General features: G+C 45.3%; 1 long non-coding RNA gene across 1 annotated transcript in view; it reads right to left on the bottom strand.

Annotated features, from left to right (window-relative positions):
- Positions 1 to 22406, bottom strand: part of LOC146755905 (uncharacterized) — a 203812-nt gene that overhangs the window by 42008 nt on the left and 139398 nt on the right. The gene's annotated exons all lie outside the window — the stretch shown is intronic.

Raw genomic sequence — 22406 nt, 5'->3', positions numbered from 1 at the left:
CAAGGCACAATGTCATATTTGGCAATCCAAATCCTAATTAATGAACAGTCCTTGAAATAATACTAACTCGAATGATCAAAATTTAAAGTGATGAGCTTGCAGAAGGAAGCAGCATCCCATGATTTCTTTTCCACTGAACCATGAGATCTACAGGAACAAAATAGAAAATGAAAAATAAGGTTTTATGCAATCAAATTAAAGACAAAAGCAGAGAAGAAGAAAAACAATAACAGTTTCTTTATCATCCCGAGCACTGGTAGTAAGAATAACTTATTCCTCATAGCCTGGAATGTCATGGCTGAAGCTGGAATCGAGAAATCAACAAGTCACAATCAGCATCTGGGTGATGGCCAGAAGGATGCTCAACATGTATTCCGGTATTAAAGACAATCTACAAGCAGATAATAACGTTGCAGCTTGCCTTGCCTAATGGTGTCCAATGAATCCATATTTCACATCCCAGCCACACTTCTTGCACAGCCATCCTTTACATGAGGATTTCATACATTACAGAGGTAGTTAATCCGATACCAGCAGAAAGCACTTCCAGGCCTCCCATACATGCAGCAACCTATAGTAGCAGTAGCTGCATTCAACTTATAAAACTAAAACCAAGAGCCTCCTATTTCTAGGAATATATTATATGGCGAGGTACAGAGTAAATGAACAATAACTTGTATCTTTTCCTATGTATCATGGATTTAAGTTTTAACGAGAGCGGAAAAAAAAAACCAACCACTTTTATAGAGGATTTTACTAAGATGAGTGACACTGTTCTAATTACATTGAATAATCTTGAACCAAAGAATTTTTTCCATTTCATGCCTTTAATGGATTTAAAGAAAATAAAAAATAAAAAAGAAAGAAAAAAAGAAACCCACAAATTACCTTAAGAACTGAATAGTTCTGACGATTAACAATATTTAACCAGAAAAATACTTCAAAGACATTAAGCATCTTTCCAAAATCCCATTCACCCAGCCAACAGGAACAAACAGGTTGGTTCTGCAGAACAACTAGCAAGGATATGGCCTGATGTATTAGGCGGCACGAACTCACGGGATGTAACGCGATAGGCCTCCCCGTGCTCGGTAATGTATATGTATGAGGCTGAAATTGGAGCCCTATATAAGGGTCTCACATGGTTCATTAAACGCCATTTTACAGCTCACCATATTGGTGTGATCAGCGTGTAACTTGGTCATGGGGCCGTCAGATGCACATTCTCAATGATGGACGTAGTTCTTTAGGTTACCTTACACAAGGCAACAATTGGTGCCCCGTGTGAGGACGTCCTGAGAGTGAGTGTGCGACGGCTAACCGCGAGACGGACGCGAATCCTACGGTTAGATCCCGTGGAAGCGCCGGAGGGGCGATATATTGACTGCAGCTACTGATTATCCTGCGGTAAGACCGTGGAAGACCGTGGGACTTTGGGCCCGGGTATATATACAAAGGGTGCGAGGACGTACGGTGTCGAGCACCAGAAAAAACATGGATTCCGTCACAAAGGTACTATTACGGGTTTGTAAAACCCACTGCGGTAGGAATGCTCCTTCTAAGAAGGAGATTGTTGCCGTTATTACTTTTTTGCAGGAAGCGGAGCTTTCACCCTCCCCTTGTAATTTGCTCGATTCGGAGCGGTGGGAATCTTTCACCGCTGCCCTGCTCCTAAGAGCAACAAACGATTATAAGGCGGAGGAGTTAAAAACCTGGGTTTTGGTCCTGGGTGCGCTTAAAGCGGCTAAGGAGGAGAAAAAGATCCAGGCAGTCGCGAATGGGGTTTTTGGGGTGGGTTCCGGGACGTCTGGGGTCCCGGAGGGTGCGGAGGAACCGCTCCCTTGCGGCGACTCCGTACCCAAGATGGCGCCGACCACGCCGGCCGTTTTCACAATGGCCATGGCGGCGCCCGAAACAACTCCGGAAGGGATGGCGGAAGTTGCCTCATCTGGGGAGGCGCCGCCATATTATCCCCGCCTATACCCCTGTTTGCAGAGCTTTCGTTCACCTGAGGGGGGTGGGTCCTGTCCGAGGGAGGGAGAGTCATGGGGGGAGGCGCGCCGTGGAGGCGTTAAGCCACCCCTAGACCCGTCCCCGGAGGAGGGACCTCATTCCCCGAAAGGGGAGGAACGAAAGGTACTGCCTGCCCCTACCCCTTTGGTTTCGCCTCCCGAGGAGGGGGAGGAGAAAGGGGAGGAACAAAAGGTACTGTCTGCCTTCACCCCGTCGGTTTCGTCTCCCGCGAAGGGGGAGGAGAAAGGGGAGGAACGGAAGGAATTGCCTGTCCCCACCCAGTCGGTCGTGGTTCCCCGGAGGAGGGGGGAGAAGTGGGAGGAGCGAGAGATATCGCGTAAGCCCACTGATTGGACTGACATTTGCGATACAATGCGAGAGGTGGGGCTCAAGGAGCGGGACTGGGCGGTGTTCCCAATTGTAGTCAAACAGGAGGGACCGGTTTGGGTACCTTTGGAAGCAAAAGCAGTTGCTCGGTTTATAGAGGCGATTGACAAAAAGGGATTGAGATCCCCGATGACAATGAGTGCCTTTGAGGCTCTCGTAGCCCCAGGTCCCCTACTCCCATATGATATTGAAAGCCTTATGAGAGTAGCCCTCGAACCAGTACAGTTTACTGTGTGGAAGGAGGAGTGGATAATACAACTCAAAGCTGTTTTAGCACAGGCTGCGCGCGATCCACAGCATCCAGCAAATGGGAAGGAGGGAGATCCAAAAACTGATTTAATGAGGCTTTCAGGTTCATCTGCGGATTTGGCTGGATCTGCAGAGAGGCAGCTTAGGGACCTCCGCCCAGGAGAGCTGCTTGCCACCACGGGGGCAGCTACCTCTGCTTTTATACACTTTATAAGAAAAGCAGAGCCTGTAGCCCCGTGGTCAGAGATTATGCAGGGTCCCTCAGAGTCATTCTCTGAGTTTGCCAATCGATTGATATGGGCAGTAGAAGGATCGGAACTGCCTAAGGAAGCGCTGACTTCTGTTATAAAGGATTGCCTGAAGCAAAAGGCTCATAAAAGTGACTCTTCAGAAAAAGGAAAAAGAACAGATAAAGAACTGCTGCTAGTACCAACGAGAAGGACATCTGTTGTATCACTTGCTGTGTGTCTTTGTGTAATTGCATTCATTACCGGGGGAGAGGGTACTCACTTAACATCACAACCAGAAAATATTTGGGTTACATGGTTTAATCGAACTGGGCAGAAAGATTTCTGCCTTAGCCTGCAGTCAGCCACATCACCGTTTAGAACATGCCTTATAGGTGTACCCAGGTGGGACCCAAAGGAGTTTAACGGATATGTGCATAAGAACAACTGCAAGAGAGATGCAGTGGACAAAGTTTTCTTTATGAAAGCATTTGAGTCTAAATTCACTGACTGGGCCAGAATGTCTGCATGTTTTATTAGATCCTTGAACACCTCCTTGCCCTGGGATCCACCAGAGTTGCAGCTTCTTGGATCCCAATCGGTTGGTAACGTAACATGGAATAAGAACTCTCAAAAGTGGGAACGCCCGGTTAGATGTTTGTATTTTTCGGGTTTTAGGACACCGGGTCAACTGTCCAATCGCAGGGTATGGGAAGGCCTACTCGGGAATGGGGCACCATTCTCGGGAACAACTGGGTCGGAACCCTTTACTTTACTTAACCCCATTCAATTTGACATATATAGCTTGTCAGGGGCATATTGTGGTTTCTCAGCTGAAAGGGTGGAGGGATTCTCCCATCCCTGCTCCGGGGATGGCTCCAAGAATGGATTTGCAGACCAATGCATAAAGCAGGGTGGGAGGTGGCTCTCTTACAATCAGAAGTATGTGGTACGTCATCCTAACGGGTCCACCTATAATCTCTCATGCTACTGGGGCCCTGACGATCTGGCATGTTCTGGTTGTTGTTCTCGAAAAGAACCTTTAGCTGGGGAAGGAATAAACTGCAATGGTACAGCCAAGGCCCTTCCTAAGGACATATTTTTGATATGTGGGGATAGAGCTTGGCAAGGGATACCAAAGAATCCAGTTGGGGGGCCGTGTTATTTGGGAAAGCTGACCTTGTTGGCTCCCAATCACACTGCAATGATAAGTGTTATGAAAAAGATCGATCGAGCTCGACGCCAGAAAAGGTCAATAAAAACATTGGACCAGGATTGTAGTGATGAGGTTCAGCTGTGGGGTCCCACAGCTAGAATCTTTGCATCCGTCTTAGCTCCGGGAGTAGCTTCAGCCCAGGCCCTAAGAGAAATTGAGAGATTGGCATGCTGGTCCGTGAAGCAAGCTAATGTCACCACAGCAGTCCTGTCGGAACTCCTGATGGACGTTAACAACATCAGACACGCTGTTCTTCAAAATAGAGCTGCAATTGACTTTCTGCTGCTTGCTCAAGGGCACGGGTGCAAGGACTTTGAAGGGATGTGTTGTTTCAATCTGAGCGACCACAGCGATTCGATACATAGGAAGTTGGAATGGATGCAAGAACACACGAAGAAGATCGCAATAGATGATGCATTCGGAAGCTGGTTGGAGGGACTGTTTGGTAATCTGGGCCCATGGCTTAAGCAGTTTCTCAAAGTATTAATCATAGGTATTTTATTCTTTTTAGCTTTAATGATTTGCTTACCTTGTTTGTTTCAATGTGTCCAGGGTTGTTTACAGCGTATGATAGAAAGAATGTTTAACGAAAAAATGGAGTACCAACGGGTATATGATAAACTTTGAGAAGAAGGAACTGTATAAACCCAAGATGCCTTGGATATAATCATTAGAAAACTACTGATGTTATTAGATATTGCACTACCTACCTCTGTAGCTTGTCTACCTCACTTTTTAGATAACTTATTAAGTTTAAATTATAGAGACTAACATTTTTATATTAGGATTAAGGATTAGCGTTCGGGATGTAACGGGGCATACTTTATCGAGTATGGAGAGGGGGAAATGATGTATTAGGCGGCACGAACTCACGGGATGTAACGCGATAGGCCTCCCCGTGCTTGGTAATGTATATGTATGAGGCTGAAATTGGAGCCCTATATAAGGGTCTCACACGGTTCATTAAACGCCATTTTACAGCTCACCATATTGGTGTGATCAGCGTGTAACTTGGTCATGGGGCCGTCAGATGCACATTCTCAATGATGGACGTAGTTCTTTAGGTTACCTTACACAAGGCAACAATGGCCTGCCTCACTGATTTCCACAGCAAAGCTGACTTATCCCAAGGAAGACAGTGAAATGGCATCTGAACTCCTTACAGAAATGTGAAGGAGAACTCTACGGGTGATTTTAAGGAACTCATCTGAGTTCAGACTCCTTCCACAGCATCCTGCTGAAGACCAAGGAGATTTTTTTGCCTAAGGCCCTGAAGCCAGCTGCTGTGACAGCCTGTGCAATGGGGCAAAGACATATCTGATTGCTCTGGATCTGGATCTTCAGGATGTTAGGTCTCACAAAAACTGCTCAGTTGCCTTTTTCAAGGGGCAGGAAAACCCATAGGAATGATACCAAAGCTTTGGTCAGTTACCTTGACATTTCCTATAATACAAGCAAGGTTAAAAAAAAAAATAACAGGAAAAAAAAAATTAACAGAAATCTAACATTTGCCTTGTTTCTAATGTTGAAGGACAAATGAACAAAAATAGAAGTGTGGTTTTCTCTTTAATCTTCTCATTTGAGGACCAGACCTAAGAGGTTTCTCACTCGATTCTGCAGTTTTAGACGAGACAACCCTGTGATGAAGGCTCTGCTCTTTGAAGAATCCTTCAGACCTCACATTCTCAGAGGAGAATACAGACAGAGGGACACATTTGCTACAAAATCCTCCCCCTTCTGCATGGCACTCCAGCTACTTTCAGATCTTGGTCCTTTTCTCAACCTTTGGGAATACCCTATTTAGCTTCAATAAGGATGCAGTTTGGGTAGTATTTCCTCACTACCATCTTCTCCCCTCCTCTACTGAGTGCCCCAATTTCACTGAACATGCTTGAAGTATAGATGTCTCTGTGAGAAAGTTATTAAAAAAAAACCAAACCAAATCACATTATATCCACAGTCAGGTCACAGACTGAAGAGGTAAGATCTGGACTAGAAGCACTGCTGACTTCCTAAATCAGTTTCACAAACCACACCAAGCATTCCACTGCTCTGCGCCAGCCACCCAAAAAATAAACTGAGGAGGGAAAAGAGAAATAAAGATAAGGCGTGATCACCACGAAGAGGAGAACTGTACACTCAGACAGAGAGCGCCTCTACAGTGACACAGGTTCATGCAGATAAATGCATTTCCTCAGCACTTCAATAGAGATCAATAGCAATCCCTTGAGATAAACACCGCAAACAATATGCCACCACGGGAATAAATCAGAAGATTAGAAGCAGAAAGGATTATTTATGTAAAAGAGCTGCATTGCGTTTATTCCTTGGTTTGTGCAGCAGGTTTCTGAACGTCTCTGAGGAATTCTAAACTGTTCACTTAAGGACTGCTCATTACTTATAGCACTGAAAGGCAGCCACCCCAGGCCCGCTCTCTAGCCTCCACTAGCAATAGAGCCAGCATTGTTATCGTACATTGTGCTTTCCTTGAAGATGTGGCCATGGTTTTCAGATTATACAAAGAAAAGTCTCAGTCCTTTATTGCATAAGGAGAAACATGAATGCACCCTTATGCCAAAAAACTTGATAGCTACAGGACTGACAGCTGGTGTGAGAGCATGATGACACCACTCACTCACCACCTCCCCTCCAGTTGTTTCACCAAATACGACAGTCTTAGCAGACCCTGGCCTGTAGCCTTGGTAGAGGCAGATTTGTCCAGGACAGGTTTATGCAAGATCAGGTATTTCCACTGGATGTAAGACACTTTCAAGCTGGCATCTAAGAAACGCATCCTATGGAGAGAGTTTATCAGGGCTCCTAAAAGCAGTTTACAGTAATGGAAAACCAGTTCCTTAAAAGACAATAAAATAAAATAAAATAAAATAAAATAAAATAAAATAAAATAAAATAAAATAAAATAAAATAAAATAAAATAAAATAAAATAAAATAAAATAAAAATAGAAATAGGAAGAAATCACACACAGCACAAGTGTTCCTCATGAAAGGTGCTAAGCCTTTGCAGTGCTGCAAGGAGTGCTGTTTCGTACAGTCCTGTTTTTAATTCAATTATCTCAAGCTCTGCTGGAGGTAAGGAAATGCTGTTTTGACACAAAGGCTTTGACTTCATATGGTATACAAGGCTAGAGATGGTAATGTTGGGCCTTCAGAAAGCTTCAACTAAAGTCACAAAATTCAATGAAAAATAGTATGGATTTTCCTTTTTGATAGGCGCAAGGATTATCTTCCATCACTAGAAAAAGCTATAAAGTTATATTCTGTGAGAATACCTTGAATTGATATTTCAAAGGGCTTCTTTTGAAAGAATGATTTATAGATCACAAAGATCAATGGGTCTTTTATCAAAGAAAATGGATTCCTTTTCTGAACCACAAAGAAAAGAATAATGGCATCCTAGACCATATTTTTGAAAGTTGTGTACAGCCAAGAAGACAATAGCTACAGCAGGTTACCACTTTACAGCAATGCGAACAACTCACTAATTACAGATGAAGTCCTTACGGTGCTTTGTGGAAGCCAGAAAGCAAAAGTTATAGTGCAGGAAAATTCACACTGAGAGTTATCTTACTCACTCGGCACATATTAAAAATTACATGGAGGTTTTCACTAATAAGTGCATATGACATAATAGAAAAATGGATACAAGTGTGCCAGTGTGCACACTTCATATCTTACCAGAACTCAAAACATGCATTTATGTTAAAGCATGCTCCCTGTATGAATTTTAAGTTACCTACTTCTTGACCACATCACCTCCTCAGCTCAGCAATGAAATTCCTATCAAGTTTTTATTTGGATAGCCTGGATAGACAGGCTTTCCAAAATTATTTTCAGTGCTCAATGTGGTGGTACAGTTGATCTATTTCCATCATTTCATGCGCATCTGCTAAAGCATTACTCATCACAGCAGACATGAGATACCCCCATTAGTTTCCTATAGAATGTTCCTCCAACCCACCAAGCCCCAACCTTTTTCTGAAGCTCATGAGCTCACAGAACAGTCTAACCTGACTTGCGGAATCAAACTCTATAATTCAGAGATGGGTTCTAAAGCAGGTATGTTTATTCCAGCGTTGCGCAGCGCCGGGTGCAAGGGGGATAGCTCCACCAAACTTGCACACCGTAAGGAGAAAAGTGTGTTGCAGATATAGGTTAAGCTAATACATAATCAATAGTCTCCTCCTCAGTTTGATTACATATTCATTACATTCCCTATGGCCCCGTTCCCCGTAACCCCATTCCCTCATTCCCCCTGACCCCATTCCCTGCGACCCTTGCCGTTGTTTTGGGGTGAAATTCTTCTTCTGTTTTCTTCTTGGTGTTATCTGCTGGTACCATTCTCCCACGTAAGCATCGTCTTGCCCGGGGGTATCTAATCCTTCTTCTTGTCAGAGGTCTCTGGACAGTTTCTTCTTATCTTTATTGCCCTCTTCTCTGGTTTTCTTTTGACTAAGTGTCTGTAATTCCCCTTTTCCCTGCCCTTTTAAATGTAAACTATCTACAGTTACCCTTTGTCTTGGTTTCTGTTAAGTTCCCCTTTCCCTTTCTATAGCAAAGTGTTACCTTACCACTATTTTGAGGCTTTGCTCATTCTTCAATTCCCCCCTTTTCTTTAATCTAGCAGGCTTTTATCTGCTAGATTCTTAATGGGTCTCAAAATAGGCTCCGCTCTCTACCTTTTGTCTCATCTCATATCTCTTCCAAACCTCGTATTCCCTTCCGGTACCTTGGTACAAGCACATAGAGCACTTTACTACTATACAGGTATAACTTATTAACAGCACCAAGATGGCTATAATGATTCCGACCAAAAAGAGCTGCTTTACCCATCCTAAATTTGGTAACCAGCTAGTGAGTGTATCCCACAATCCTTTTTCCCAGCCTATGTTATCCTGACTTGCCTTGTGCAACACCTTTGTTTGTTCCCAAATTTTCCTCAAGTCGGTTTCAATTCTTAGGTCTTTGTTTAGGTACACACAGCAGCTCTGATTTATTATTGTGCATACCCCCCCTTCTTTGGCTGTTAATATATCCAGTGCCATCCTGTTTTGAATCACCACCTTGGATAAGGAGGATACCTCTTCTTGGATTGCTCGTAATGCATCTGTTGTGGCATTTTCTACTATTTCTAAAGTAGCTGAGATATTCACAATTGCCTGTTCTAGTTGTGTCACCCCTAGAGATGGAATGAGAATTCTTAAGAAGCTATGAAAGCCTGTGCTGTGCACTAAGGGATTGTATGTGCGCCTAGTTCGAATCCAGGGAGTTCTTAAAAGTCCTCGTGGGGTGTCTTCGTGTACTGTAGTTTGAGGTACCAAATATCCTACAGTACATGTCCCTGTCCAATTTATAGGTAATGCTTTTCAAGCATGCCCATCCCCACACAGCTACCAATACCCATTTGGTAATTTACATGGCTTGGGCATCTTTTCTTGGTAGGCAAATGATGTAGCCATCCTTGCAATTCCGAGAATATTCTTATCTGAGACCCAGTATGATGCCTCATCTGTTCTAGGGTCGCATCCCGTGCCTTGTGCCCATTTCCCAATTCTAACAATCCCTGTTACTATTCCTGAATTCCCATATTCCCAACTACACCCTATGCCCGTTAAGTTTCGCCATCCCACCCCCACCCCCTTATCAAATTTTCTATCTACAAAGATTGACCTAGTAGAATCTAAGATTAGCAACTCAAACCTAGGACCTTTCTGTGGTTTGTCTTGTTTGTCTTCTAGACCAAACTTACATTTCCCATATTCCACCCAGCTTGCAATTGTCCAGTTTAGTGTTGCCACCCCATACATAGGCACTCTTCCCTCTCCTCTAGGGAGGGCCGTGCATATCCAGCAAGATTTATTGAAAGCCTGGCCAATTTTCTCAGTCATTTTCAGGTAGCTGTTCCCATGCCAGGCTACGACTGTTGTCACGGTCATGCTAAAAATTACCAAGCTGTTATACATGTTTTTGGATTTTGATCTTCTGTTACCTCGATCTGGTAACCTGGAAAGTCAAGTCCCTTTGTGAATGTGTATCGACGGCCCCGACCAAGTCACAGCTATTTGTTACACCATTATGGTGAGCGGTAAAATGGCCTTTATTGGAATGTGAGGGTCCCTTATATAGGTATCCAGTTTCATCCTTACCTTTTTTACATATGCATGACCCAGCAGGGGAGGGCCTATCACGTTACATCCCGAGGGTCCGATTTCGCCTAATACAACATCTCCCTCTCCCCATGCTTAACAAAACCATGCCCCGTTACAACGCAAGCTCCAATCCTAATCCTAGTATATAAAAGTGTTAGTACTTATATAAATTTTTGTGGTGAGTTATTTAAAAAGTGACGTAAACATGCAGAGGTATGTGGTGCAGTGTGTAATAATGTTAGTGGTTCTGTATTTAGTATTTTCAAGGCATCTTGGGCTATATTATACAGTTCATCCTTCTGCTCAAAGCTTCTCATATATCTGCTGGAACTCCATTTTCTCATTCAAAGTCCTTGCACCTGTGCCTCTTGAGCCAGCAGCAGGAAATCTATTGCAGCTCTATTCTCTGTGACCTTCCCGCTCCCCAAGGACACGTATCTTGTCATTCAGGAGACGGTTGGCCCTTTCCACAATGCTTGTCCCTGGGAATTCCCAGGGATGCCTGTTGAGTGAGATATTCCCCAATGCTCCTTGAGTAGATCTCGAGATGAAGCACGTGCCATTGTCTGTCTCGATGTGTCGCAGCACACCAAGGACCACGATGGCAGTGGCCCAGTGTCGCTGAGCTGCAGGGGACTTAAATGTTAACATAATCATCATCCAATCAAAACCTTCACTGATAATACACTAAACAGAAGATTACATGTAACGTCATAATTTTTTGAGTTGACATATACACACTCATTCAAGCATTCATTTTAGACAATTCTATAAATGAAAATTTCTAAGCTAATGTATTATTACTTATCGATAACTATGAGGTGGCAAACCACCAAAAGGAGAGAGAAAAGGAACACAGTAGTGATGGATGCGATAGGCAGTGCCTGCAGGGCGTCCCCTGCTTCAAAATGCACTTTGCCTTTCTCACCCATCACAGACTCTCTCCTGTGCAGGGCTTTTTTCACATGTGCTCCATACATGCATGGCCAGTGCATGATACAGAGCCCAGATGAAACACCTGTTCTTAAAAGATAACAAACCACTATATTAGATCTCTCTACAATACAAACTACTCAGAAAAGTTATTGACAGCTATAGTCACTTATTTCTATTGTTACAAAAATCATCTATGGGTAGTATAGTAATTCTTGATGCAGTATAGAGTGAGATGCACCTGAAACTGTCAGAAAACAAATATCTTTGCACTGCTGTGTGCACATTGCATTCAGCCCACTACGGGCAAAACTCATCCTGGGATCTTCAGATCCTGCTCTAGTACGGCTGCCACCATTCCATCCAGCTCCACCACCACAATTCCCCCTCCATACAATTTCCAAGCTCCATCAACAAATTTGTCCAAGTTCCCTAAATGTGTATATTATTGGGAGAAAATGAAGGCATTCTTGCTCCGACTAGCAAGAGATCTTCAGAGGTTAAACAGCACTGCAGACAAAGAGGGAGAAAACTTTGTCTGTAATACGGATCCCAGAAGGGGAAGTGATTAACACTGAACCAGGGGCACGAGCACTCAGAATGCTTTGCTTTTGTCCCCATTCAGAAGTAACGATTTGTTTACTTTCACAAGCGGCGGAGCCGAGGGGCGGGGGGTAAGCAGTGAGGGGGGGGGCAGCGCGGGGGTTTGCATTCTCTTGCTGGCACTTAAACTTCTCTGGCTAGAGCAGGTCACATTCAATATTTTAACTCACTGTTCTTCTGTAACCTTTTTCCCGTTTTTTTTTTTTTTTTTTTTTTTTTTTTTTTCACAATTCCACTACTCGAACCCTCAATTACACTTCCATGTAACATTAATAATTCCATTTCCATATAGCATTCATGTTTACACATCCCTATAACATTAACAGTTCCATACACCATTTGCATTTATACTTTCACATACCATAAACATTTAACAATCACAAAGACAGTGACAATAATCAATACAGTTTATCCTAAGCATTCTTCCTCTCCTCCAAGTTGTCAGCAGGAGTTTAACCGACTCCAACTCGGGCTGCCGTGGCTCGCTCGTCAGCTGGTCTTGTTTCTGCTTCAGAGGCTCCACTCGAGCCCGGGGCCCCCTGACCGGGCCCCCAATTAACGATAAAAAGGAATGCCTCCCTTATCTTTGACCAATCCGAGATTTGGTCGCTCTTGTTCTCCCCTCTCCCTCCCCCCAGGTAGAGCTGGACCAGCAGGGTTATGATGACTAGGAACGCCTCCGCCTCCGCCCCCGTTGATGAGGATTGGCTTCCATCTTGGTTAGTCCTATCCACCCCGCCCCACGGGGCGGAGCCACACCCACAACCCATCCCATCTCGAGGAAAGGACCCATCCTCCCGCCCCTGCTCACTCCCCTTCCCCACCCCCAAGGATGGGCGAAGGAGTGCAGAAGATACCGGTTGCTTTGGATACCGATATGGGGCCTCAGAGGAAGGCTTCTCCTGGTCAAGAGATAAGGATGTGGAATGTGTGGAATGCTGCTGGACGGGGCCGTCTGCTTGTTGTTCAGCCGGAGTGATGGGTGCGGTCTGGATGGCTCCCGCCACCTTGTCTTTGTCTTTCAAATCCTCACATCTGCAAGAGAAAAAGCCTCCCGACCCACATTCCGCCGTCCCAACCTGAGTTTCAGTCTTCCCCTCTTTCCGAGCCGTTTTCAATGCCCGTAGCACCAATGCCCACGTTTTGAGCTCAAAAGCTTTTTGCTCATTCATTGCGCGCTCAAAGAGCGAAAAAGTTAAAGAGTCCCACTTATTGTGATCCAAAATCACCCGAGGAGAGGAAAGCTCCCTCTCCTTTTCAAGACAACTGATGACGACTGCAATGTCCTTCTTAGAAGGCGTAGCTTTCCTACCATAGTAGGTTTTACAAAGTTGCAATACTACTCTAATGACGGAATACATTTACCCAGAGACCTGAAGTCTTCCTGGTCTTCTACGAACTATCGGCCGTAGGATAGGCGCAGCGCTGCATTCCCCTTTGCACCCCACCGAGAGTGCTTCCACGGGCTCGAACCGTGGATACCGCGTCCGTCAGCGCGGTTTTAGCCGTCGCACACTCACCTCCAGGACTTTGCCTCACACGGGGCACCATTTGTTACCTCGATCTGGTAACCTGGAAAGTCAAGTCCCTTTGTGAATGTGTATCGACGGCCCCGACCAAGTCACAGCTATTTGTTACACCATTATGGTGAGCGGTAAAATGGCCTTTATTGGAATGTGAGGGTCCCTTATATAGGTATCCAGTTTCATCCTTACCTTTTTTACATATGCATGACCCAGCAGGGGAGGGCCTATCACGTTACATCCCGAGGGTCCGATTTCGCCTAATACAACAATCTTCAGTGGTCCTTCCTCTTTCACCGTCCACTGTTGTCTGGGAGCTTTCTTCAGGCGGGTGTGGTGTATCCAAGGCGTCAGTCCTTTCACCTTTGCTGCCGTGTGGGTGGTCAGGAGCACTTGGTAGGGCCCACTCCACTTTGGTTCCAGAGGTGAATCGTCTGGAATTAAAGAATGCATTTCCACCGGGTCTTCCCTTGCTGCTCGTTTTGCCTCTCGATCTGCAAAAGCATTTCCTACTTCTTCCGGCATCTTTCCTTTCTGGTGTGCTCTGCAATGCATAATAGCCACCTTTCTTGATCTATGAACTGCTTCCAGGAGCTTTAAAATTTCCTCGGCATGCTTAATGCCCTTTCCTTGTGTTGATAATAGTCCTCTCTCCTTCCATATTGCTCCATGGGCATGTACCACACTAAAAGCATACTTTGAATCTGTCCATATGTTGATTCTCTTTCCCTCTGCCAGCTCTGATGCTTGAGTTAGAGCTATGATTTCTGCCTTTTGTGCAGAGGTATTTGGGGTCAAGGCTTTTGATTCTATTACCTTGTTTGTAGTTGTCACAGCATAGCCTGCTTTGCGTACCCCCTGCAGCACAAAGCTGCTACCGTCAGTATACCAAGAGTCCTCAGCATCTTCTAGTGGTTCTTCTTTCAGGTCTGGTCGGCTGCAACACACCGCATCAATGGTTTCCAGGCAATCATGCAGTACTGGTTCTCCCGAGGTTCCACAGAAGTCCATAGTTATGGATCCAGAGTCGACACCAGCCTGTCATTCCCAGGAATGTGCGCAGCTCCTTTGCAGTCCGGGGCTCGGGGGTCTGACAAATGGCTTCCTTCCTCGCTGTTCCCAGCATCCTTAGTCCTGCTGTGATTTCGTAGCCCAAATAGACTACTTGTCGTTTCGCCACCTGGGCCTTCTGTGGGGAGACTCGATACCCATTAAGCCCCAGAAAATTCAGTAGACTGATAGTCCATGTTACACACTCTTCTTCCGTTTCAGTAGCTATTAATAGATCATCTACATACTGTAACAGAACTCCTTTCTAAGAGGCGTTCCCATTGTTCCAAATCCTTGGCTAGCTGATTCCCAAAAATAGTTGGGCTATTCTTGAACCCTTGGGGAAGCACTGTCCATGTCAGTTGTGTTTTTCTGCCGGATTTAGGGTTCTCCCACTCAAATGCAAATAATAGCTGACTCTCTGGACTTAGGGGTAAGCAGAAGAATGCATCCTTTAGATCCAGTACGGTAAACCAAGCCAATTCACTAGATAGTTTTGTAAGCAGTGTATATGGGTTTGCTACCAGGGGATATAAATCTTCTACTATTTTATTGATTGCTCTCAGATCCTGTACTATACGGTAGTTCCCGTCTGGTTTCCTAATTGGGAGTATCGGGGTATTGTATTTAGATTCACATTCCACTAATAACCCATGTCTCATGAATTTATCAATTAATGGTTGTGCTCCCTCTCTATCTTCTATCCTTAGGGGGTATTGTTTAATTCGTGGGGGTTGAGCTCCTTGCTTTATATTAATTACCACAGGAGGGGCGTTTTTTGCACGCCCTGGGGTTTCTGTTGCCCATACCCCTGGATAGACCTGATTACTGATTTCTTCGGGCATCCCTGTGTTTTCGGGAGTTGAGTTCGTTGTAATCAGTGCTAGTCTCAGTACCTCAATTAAAGAATCATCCCTTACTTTAAACCGCATCTTTCCTGCCTCAAATTTTATTTCTGCCCCTAATAATTCTAAGAGATCCCGTCCTAAGAGGTGATGTGGTGAGTCAAGTAGGTATAAAAATCGATGTATCCCTACCTGCTTCCCCAATTTATATTTCAGAGGTTTAAGGAAGTAAGCCTTTTCGGGTTGACCAGTGGCCCCTTTTACAGTCATAAATTCTTTACTTAATCGAGTTAATTCTTCATTTAGTACTGAACAAGCCGCACCAGTATCTATTAAAAATTCTACACTCTTTTGTTTCTTCCCTAGCTTTATCTTAACCAGTGAATCCGCCAGGGTAGACTCGCCCAGTTCCAGTCAATCCTCCTTTACGGGGGCTTGGAACTTAGTCCATGCCCCCCTTTTCTGTTTTCTCAGTGGGCATTCATTTTTCCAATGTCCTTTTTTCCGGCAGATGGCACATTGGTCCTTTTCCAGGGGCTTTCTTGTTCTGCACATTTCACCCCTCCCTGTCCCTTGCAAAGCTGCAATCAGTATCTGTCTGTCCTTTTTCCTATCTTCCTCCTCCCGATTGCTAAACACTCTCCAAGCTACTTCTAGCAAACTTTCCAAATTTCTATTGGCCGTTGCTGGTAATTTTTGTAGCTTCTTTCTTATATCCCCTGCAGACTGCCCTGTGAATAGTGACACCAACTGATGAATACCTTCCTCTGAATTTGGATCCAGGGAGGTATGTTTTCTCATTACATTCCTCAGCCTTTCAAGGAATTCCGAGGGAGTTTCCTGGGGACCCTGTTTCATTTCAAATAATTTAGACCAGTTCACTGTTCTGGGGATAGCTCTTTCTACTCCCTTTATTACCCATTCTTGGTATCTCTCCAAAAGCTCCCTCCCATGATCTGTATTTGGGTCCCAGCAAGGGTTTCGTAATGGGAAATAGTCTTCAATATCTTCATCTGTTCCTCGCAAACTATCCTCAAGCAGGGTTTGTGATGTTCTTAGAACCAGTTGTTTTTCTGTTTCAGTCAGTTGATCTAACAGCAACTGAATATCATTCCAGTCTGGTTCAAATTGTCTAACTAAAAACTGCATTTGTCTTGCTACCTTTGATGGGTCATCTCGGTAGTTTTTACAAACCTCCTTCCAAGATTCTAAGTCAAATGAAGAGAACGGAACTTTAACATTGTACCCCCCTCTGGACGTACCACTTCCCTCAACGGAGCTATTGTTAACGGCTGCTGGCTTCGGGTACGTGAGGCTACTGGGGAGGCAGGAGGCTCAGGGGGAGAAGGGAGGGCCGGGGGTGAAGGGGGTGAAGGAGGATTAGAATCCTCAAGAGAAGGCATTTCTTGATCTAGTAGGATTTCCTCATTTCTCACCCTTATTGCCCACTGAACCTGGAGATATTCCGACAATTCTTCAGGCTCCCTAACCTTGCCTGTCTTTGTGCACTGCTGTCCGATACTACAGGATGAGCAGCAGCGTTTTATTTTACTTTCTTTTGCCTTCCGCCGTACTTTTTCTATAGTTAGTACAAAAGGATCTTGTGGCGGTCCCATTCCACACTCTTTCTGCCATTCCGGGTGGTTGCGGAGGGTGAAGAACATATCTGCATATGCTACCTCCTCCCACTTATTTTCTCTCCTCAGAAACAACATAAGCTGCAAGATTGTATTATATTTTACTGTTCCATTTAGAGGCCATTTCTCCCCTTCCTCCAGCTTATACACCAACCACCATTGATTACAATATTTAATCAAGTTTTTCCGACTCAGGGTTCCTCTTGATTTCCCAGCAATATCTCGCCAGTGTGCCAGTATACAACCCAGGGGTGTGCACTCAGGGACCTCTTTGCTCTGTGATTTCCCCATCGTAACTTAATATAAACAACCGTATTCTTATATAAGTAAAACCACTTCTGACACAACAGTATCGTTATGACTTATGACCACGTACTTTACAACAACCGGTAACTAATAATACAAAATAAACACGTATTAAAACAAAGACAAACAAGTATTGGTGACAGCTTTCGCTTCATCCGTCCCCGGCCGTTTCCCTCGCGGGAGGACGGAACCGCGGGTCGGGACTCCGCACTTGCCTCACAGCTGTGCTGCGTCTCACTCACACCACACTCACACGACAATTCAGAATTACAGAATTTAAAAAAACAGAATTACAATATATCATTTGTTAAGCTTAACCAAAGATGTTAAGAACACTGGTGCTAGTTGTTGACTTAGGTCACCTATATAGACAGCGCTGTACGATACCAATTATCCCAGGATTACCCAAATCACCCTGTACAAGAGAGCAGACAAGCTCTGCCCTATTAGCAATCACCTGAGGGTGACCAATAGCTCTTTTACCATGAGTACGACTTACTGACCCCTTTGTAGGCACTCCCTAGGGAGGCCTCATAACCAAGCCGGCAACCTAACCTAACCCGTGAGCTCACGTCCCTTGGGGGGGAGCACGCTGACTCCTCTCTGCCCTGTGTAGGATGTCTCCTCATGACTTACGGGTGCCCCGTTTCCCAGTTTCACATACCTGGTCCACCGATAGATGGTTCTTGTCTGCTCCTGCAGTAATCAGAAGAGGGAGGGGAGTCCTTCCGAGAAATCTCGGGGCACTTCAAAGGCGTTCCCCTTCTCAGCCGGTCCTGCAGCCGAGCAGAGGAGGTCCCATCTGGGGTGCCAAATTGACTTGCAGAATCAAACTCCATAACCATGAAGTAGTTACAAAGCAGGTATGTTTAATGAGTGATGCGCACACACCCTGGTGCAAGGGGGAGAGCTGGTCCAAACTTGCACACCGTCAGGAGAAAGCATGCAACAGATATAGGCTGAACTAATACATCATCAATAGTTTGCAGGAATTGGGATACATATTCATTACATTCCTGAGACCCCATTAGCATGCAGTCCCTCCCCCCTTGCACATGCGCAGTGAGTTGTGGTGGTGGTTGTGGGATGAAGGCTCATCATCTTCCTCACTGTAAACTTTCGACCCTTCAGGAAGGGCACCCCCCAAACTGGTTCCAGTTGCTCTGTGGACATCTAATCACCACACTGTTCTTGGGCTGTTCCACCCTGATCTTCATGGCCTTCATCCCCTTGTTTTCTCAAGCTTAGTGTCTGCAATTCCCCCTCTCTCTGCTCCCCCTTAACATAAACTATCTGTAACTACCCTTTGCCTTAGTGAGGCCCCCTTTCCCTTTCTGTAGCAAAGTGTTCCCTTTTCATCTACTATGGGGTCCCTTTTCACTATTCACTGACACTTCATGATGGATGGGCAAGGAAGATGAGGAAAGGCTGCTGCCCCTCTTGAGAGTGCACTGAGCTCTGCCTAGGAATGGCAGAGGAGCCAGCTGAGAACTGAAGAAAAGATTTCAAAGAGGAGAGCGGCAGATTTTGTTCCTTGCTTCCTGATTAGGAAGAACAAGAGGAGGGGGACAGGCAGGAATCTGAGTTATAGCTCAGATGGAATTGTTTTCTTCAGACTGCCTGCACTGTTTTGGTTCTAGAAGAAAACCATTGATAACACTCTGATGTTTTCAGTTGCTGCTAAGCAGTGTTGTATGGAGCCAAGGCCATGGTCAGTGGAGGGCACATGCAGCTGGGAGGGAACAGAGTGAGGACAGCTGACTGAAAGTGGCCAAAGGGACGTACTCTATCAGCTGACAGCAAGCAGAAATTGTATTGAAAGGGGTGGGAGTTCATCCCAGTCTCTTCTCTTCCCAGGGCCCAGCTGAGCATCAGTCTGATGGTGCTGAGCAAGTGCTTGTGCATCAGTTGTTACATACAATTCCATATCCACAGATATATAGTGATAACTATTACTCCTCTCCTTTTATCTCTCCTAGTAAATTACTTTGTTACAACCCACAAGTTGTACTTTTTTTTCCCAGCTCTCTTCAACATCCCACAGTGAATGGGGCAGTGCACAAAGCACTGTGTGCTGCTGAGCCACATGTTGGGTTCAACAACCACTTGTTGTTCCCGATGTGAGTCTCCAAGGGTTGAGATAACAGCACATCTGTCCAGATCGAGTTAACACAGGGCTTTGTGGGAGTTGGAGAACTGCTGGCCATGATGCTGATAGTTTCCCTATGTGTGGAGCTTGCTGAGTCTTCTCATGAAGCTGCATTGCACAGCTCCTTGCTTGCTGCTTGTTTTCCCTGCTGCATTATTTGTCAACTCTGGATTCTGGATTAGGGTATTTATTTTGCTATGCTGTTTGACCTTGGTTTGTATCATGATAAAATTGGCAGCTGACAAAGTGAAGTTTTGTGCACATTCATCTCTGTGGTCATCTTTGGGTTTTGGAAGTAATATTGTTGGTATGATTAGAAATTACACATTTTACATTGTCTTCTCTGGGAGCCCAGGGGTGTTCAAGGAGTGACTGGATGTTGTGTTGAGGGACATGGTTTAATGGGAGCTATTGGTAATAGGTGAACGGTTGGACTGGATGATCTTTTAGGCCTTTTCCAACATTGGTGATTCTATGAATCTATGATTGAGGTTAAACAATTATTCAGGAATATCAGTGAGAGATCTGTTTCAAGGTGAGAAGGCTCTGCATGGCAGGGGGTGTGGGATGGTCTGGGCAGCTGCCTGGAGCGGTACGCACCCCAGGGGCTTTGGAACTTCATCTCTGAGCAACTGCAGGATTTTGAGAAACTGGTAGAATATTGGGGGCAGGTCTGCTGTGGCTCTGGTAGCCCCCAAGAAACACACATGACTGCAGTGTGCCAGATCCAGAGAGCTGGAAATGCTGACAGTGCTGCAGCCTCTGCAACTCCTGGCACAGACCCTGCAGCAGCTCCAAGGTTTTGCCACATGTCCTGCGTTTGCTCCATGCTCTGGACAGATCCTGCTGTCACTCATCCCCTCATAATGAGCTCTGCATTCACTCCTGCAACAGGTCCTGTAGCTGTTCCAAGTATTGCTATAAGAAAATGAAACAAATTCCTCCCAAGGGAGGTGCACTGTGCCAGGAGGTACAGCACTGTGGTCACTCCAACCCCTCCAATGAGCACAGTGGCTGCTCCAACTTCAGTCACAGGTCCTGCGGTGATTTCAGCTCTGGCAATGAGCTCTGCAGTTGCTCCAACTCCTGCAATAGGAAAAGAGCCTCTCCAGTTCCTACAGTGAACCTTGGGGCTGTTAAAAACCCTGCAACAGGTCCTGGACTTGCAAACAGATATGCATATAAACAATTATCATCTATGTATCATATGTATATGTACTAGTACATGCACATGTTAGCCACTGCCTATATTATACATATGTGAAAATATACTATATATATATGTATATATGCATTTATCATATTTATAATCGTTTTCTTTTTATCTTGACATTAGACCACAGATTCTAATCCTCAGCACTGCCTTGAGTCCCTTACAGATCTCCTTGGGACTTCTGAAACTATCCCTGCCAGTCAGTGAAATGCACCAGAATATCTTGAAGTCTTCTCAGGGAGCAGCTCCTGAGGTACATTCCTTTAACCAGATTTGGAAGAGGCCTCCAGTTCTCTGGACCTGCTCCGAAGGGGCCCTCTTGTTATGGCAGTGACAGCAAGGAGACCAGCACTGATGCAGTCGTTCTTATTGCTGGCTACTGACTGCTGTCCCGGAGTGCTGCTGTAGAGACAACAGGACTGTCATGAGACACAGAAGACATTCAGCCTGCACAAATGAGAGGACTTGAGAGCACTGTGGCAGTGTAAAGAGATCAGAAATGAAAATCACAGAATCACAGAATCACAGAATTGTAGGGGTTGGAAGGGACCTCCAGAGATCATCGAGTCCAACCCCCCTGCCAAAGCAGGCTCCCTACACCATGTCACACAAGAAGGCGTCCAGGCGGGTCTTAAATATCTCCAGAGAAGGAGACTCCACCACCTCCCTGGGCAGCCTGTTCCAGTGCTCCGTCACCCTCACTGTAAAGAAGTTCTTCCGCACATTCGTGCGGAACTTCCTATGCTGTACATTGAGCTGCTGTCTGTGGCTGCACCTCCCCAAATCCAGACAAAGTAGGAAGAAAGAAAAGCTAAGCAAATGTCTTTTTTGAAACCTTTTTAGGTATCTTATAACGTATTCAGGGAATCTGGTTACATGTTTACACCAGCTCCTAAAGTGACAAAATGAAATTAGGTAGGAAAGAATTTAAATTCATTTTTATTTATAAGTTCAATAACATTATTTTCTTTTGCACATTCTTATATCTCACATAATCAAACAACCAAAGATACATAAAACATGAAGAACCACCACTGGGAATCCTATGAGGAAGTTGTGCATTTTATGGAAGCTGGAATAGTGCTTATTGCAACACCTTCCTGAGAGCGTGCTTGATCTCCCTGTTCCTCATGCTGTAGATAATAGGGTTCAGGGTTGGAAGAACCACTGCGTACACAAGTGCCACTGTCAGATCCAGGAGTGGGGAGGAGATGGAGGGGGGCTTCAGGTAGGCAAAAAAGCCAGTGCTGAGAAACAGGGAGACCACAGCCAGGTGAGGGAGGCACGTGGAGAAGGCTTTGTGCCGTCCTTGCTCAGAGGGCATCCTCAGCACAGCCACAAAGATCTGCACATAAGACACCACTATGAAAACAAAGCATCCAAAGAATAAACTTGCACTAAAAATTATAAACACAATTTCCCTGAGATTTGATTCTGAGTAGGAGAGTTTGAGGATCTGGGGGATTTCACAGAAAAACAGGTTGACAACATTGCCTTGGCAGAGAGGCAGTGAAAACGTACTGGCAGTGTGCAGCAGGGAATTGAGAACCCCAGCGCCCCAGGCAGCTGCTGCCATGGTGGCACAAGCTCTGCTGTCCATCAAGGTCCCGTAGTGCAGGGGCTTGCAGATGGCAACGTAGCGGTCATAGCACATGATGGTGAGAAGGGAAAACTCTGCTGAGATGAAGAAGGTAAAGAAAAAGAGCTGTGCAGCACATCCTGTGTAGGAGATGGCCCTGTTGTCCCAGAGGGTGTTGGCCATGGCTTTGGGGAGAGTGGTGGAGATGCAGCCCAGGTCGAGGAGGGCCAGGTTGAGGAGGAAGAAGTACATGGGGGTGTGCAGGCGGCAGTCGCAGGCTACGGCTGTGCTGATGAGGCCGTTGCCCA

The sequence above is a fragment of the Coturnix japonica genome, chromosome 29 (genome assembly GCF_054131305.1).
Source record: "Coturnix japonica strain WE chromosome 29, WE-NBRP24, whole genome shotgun sequence".
Taxonomy (NCBI): Eukaryota; Metazoa; Chordata; class Aves; order Galliformes; family Phasianidae; genus Coturnix; species Coturnix japonica.
This window is presented reverse-complemented; position numbering and strand designations above follow the sequence as displayed.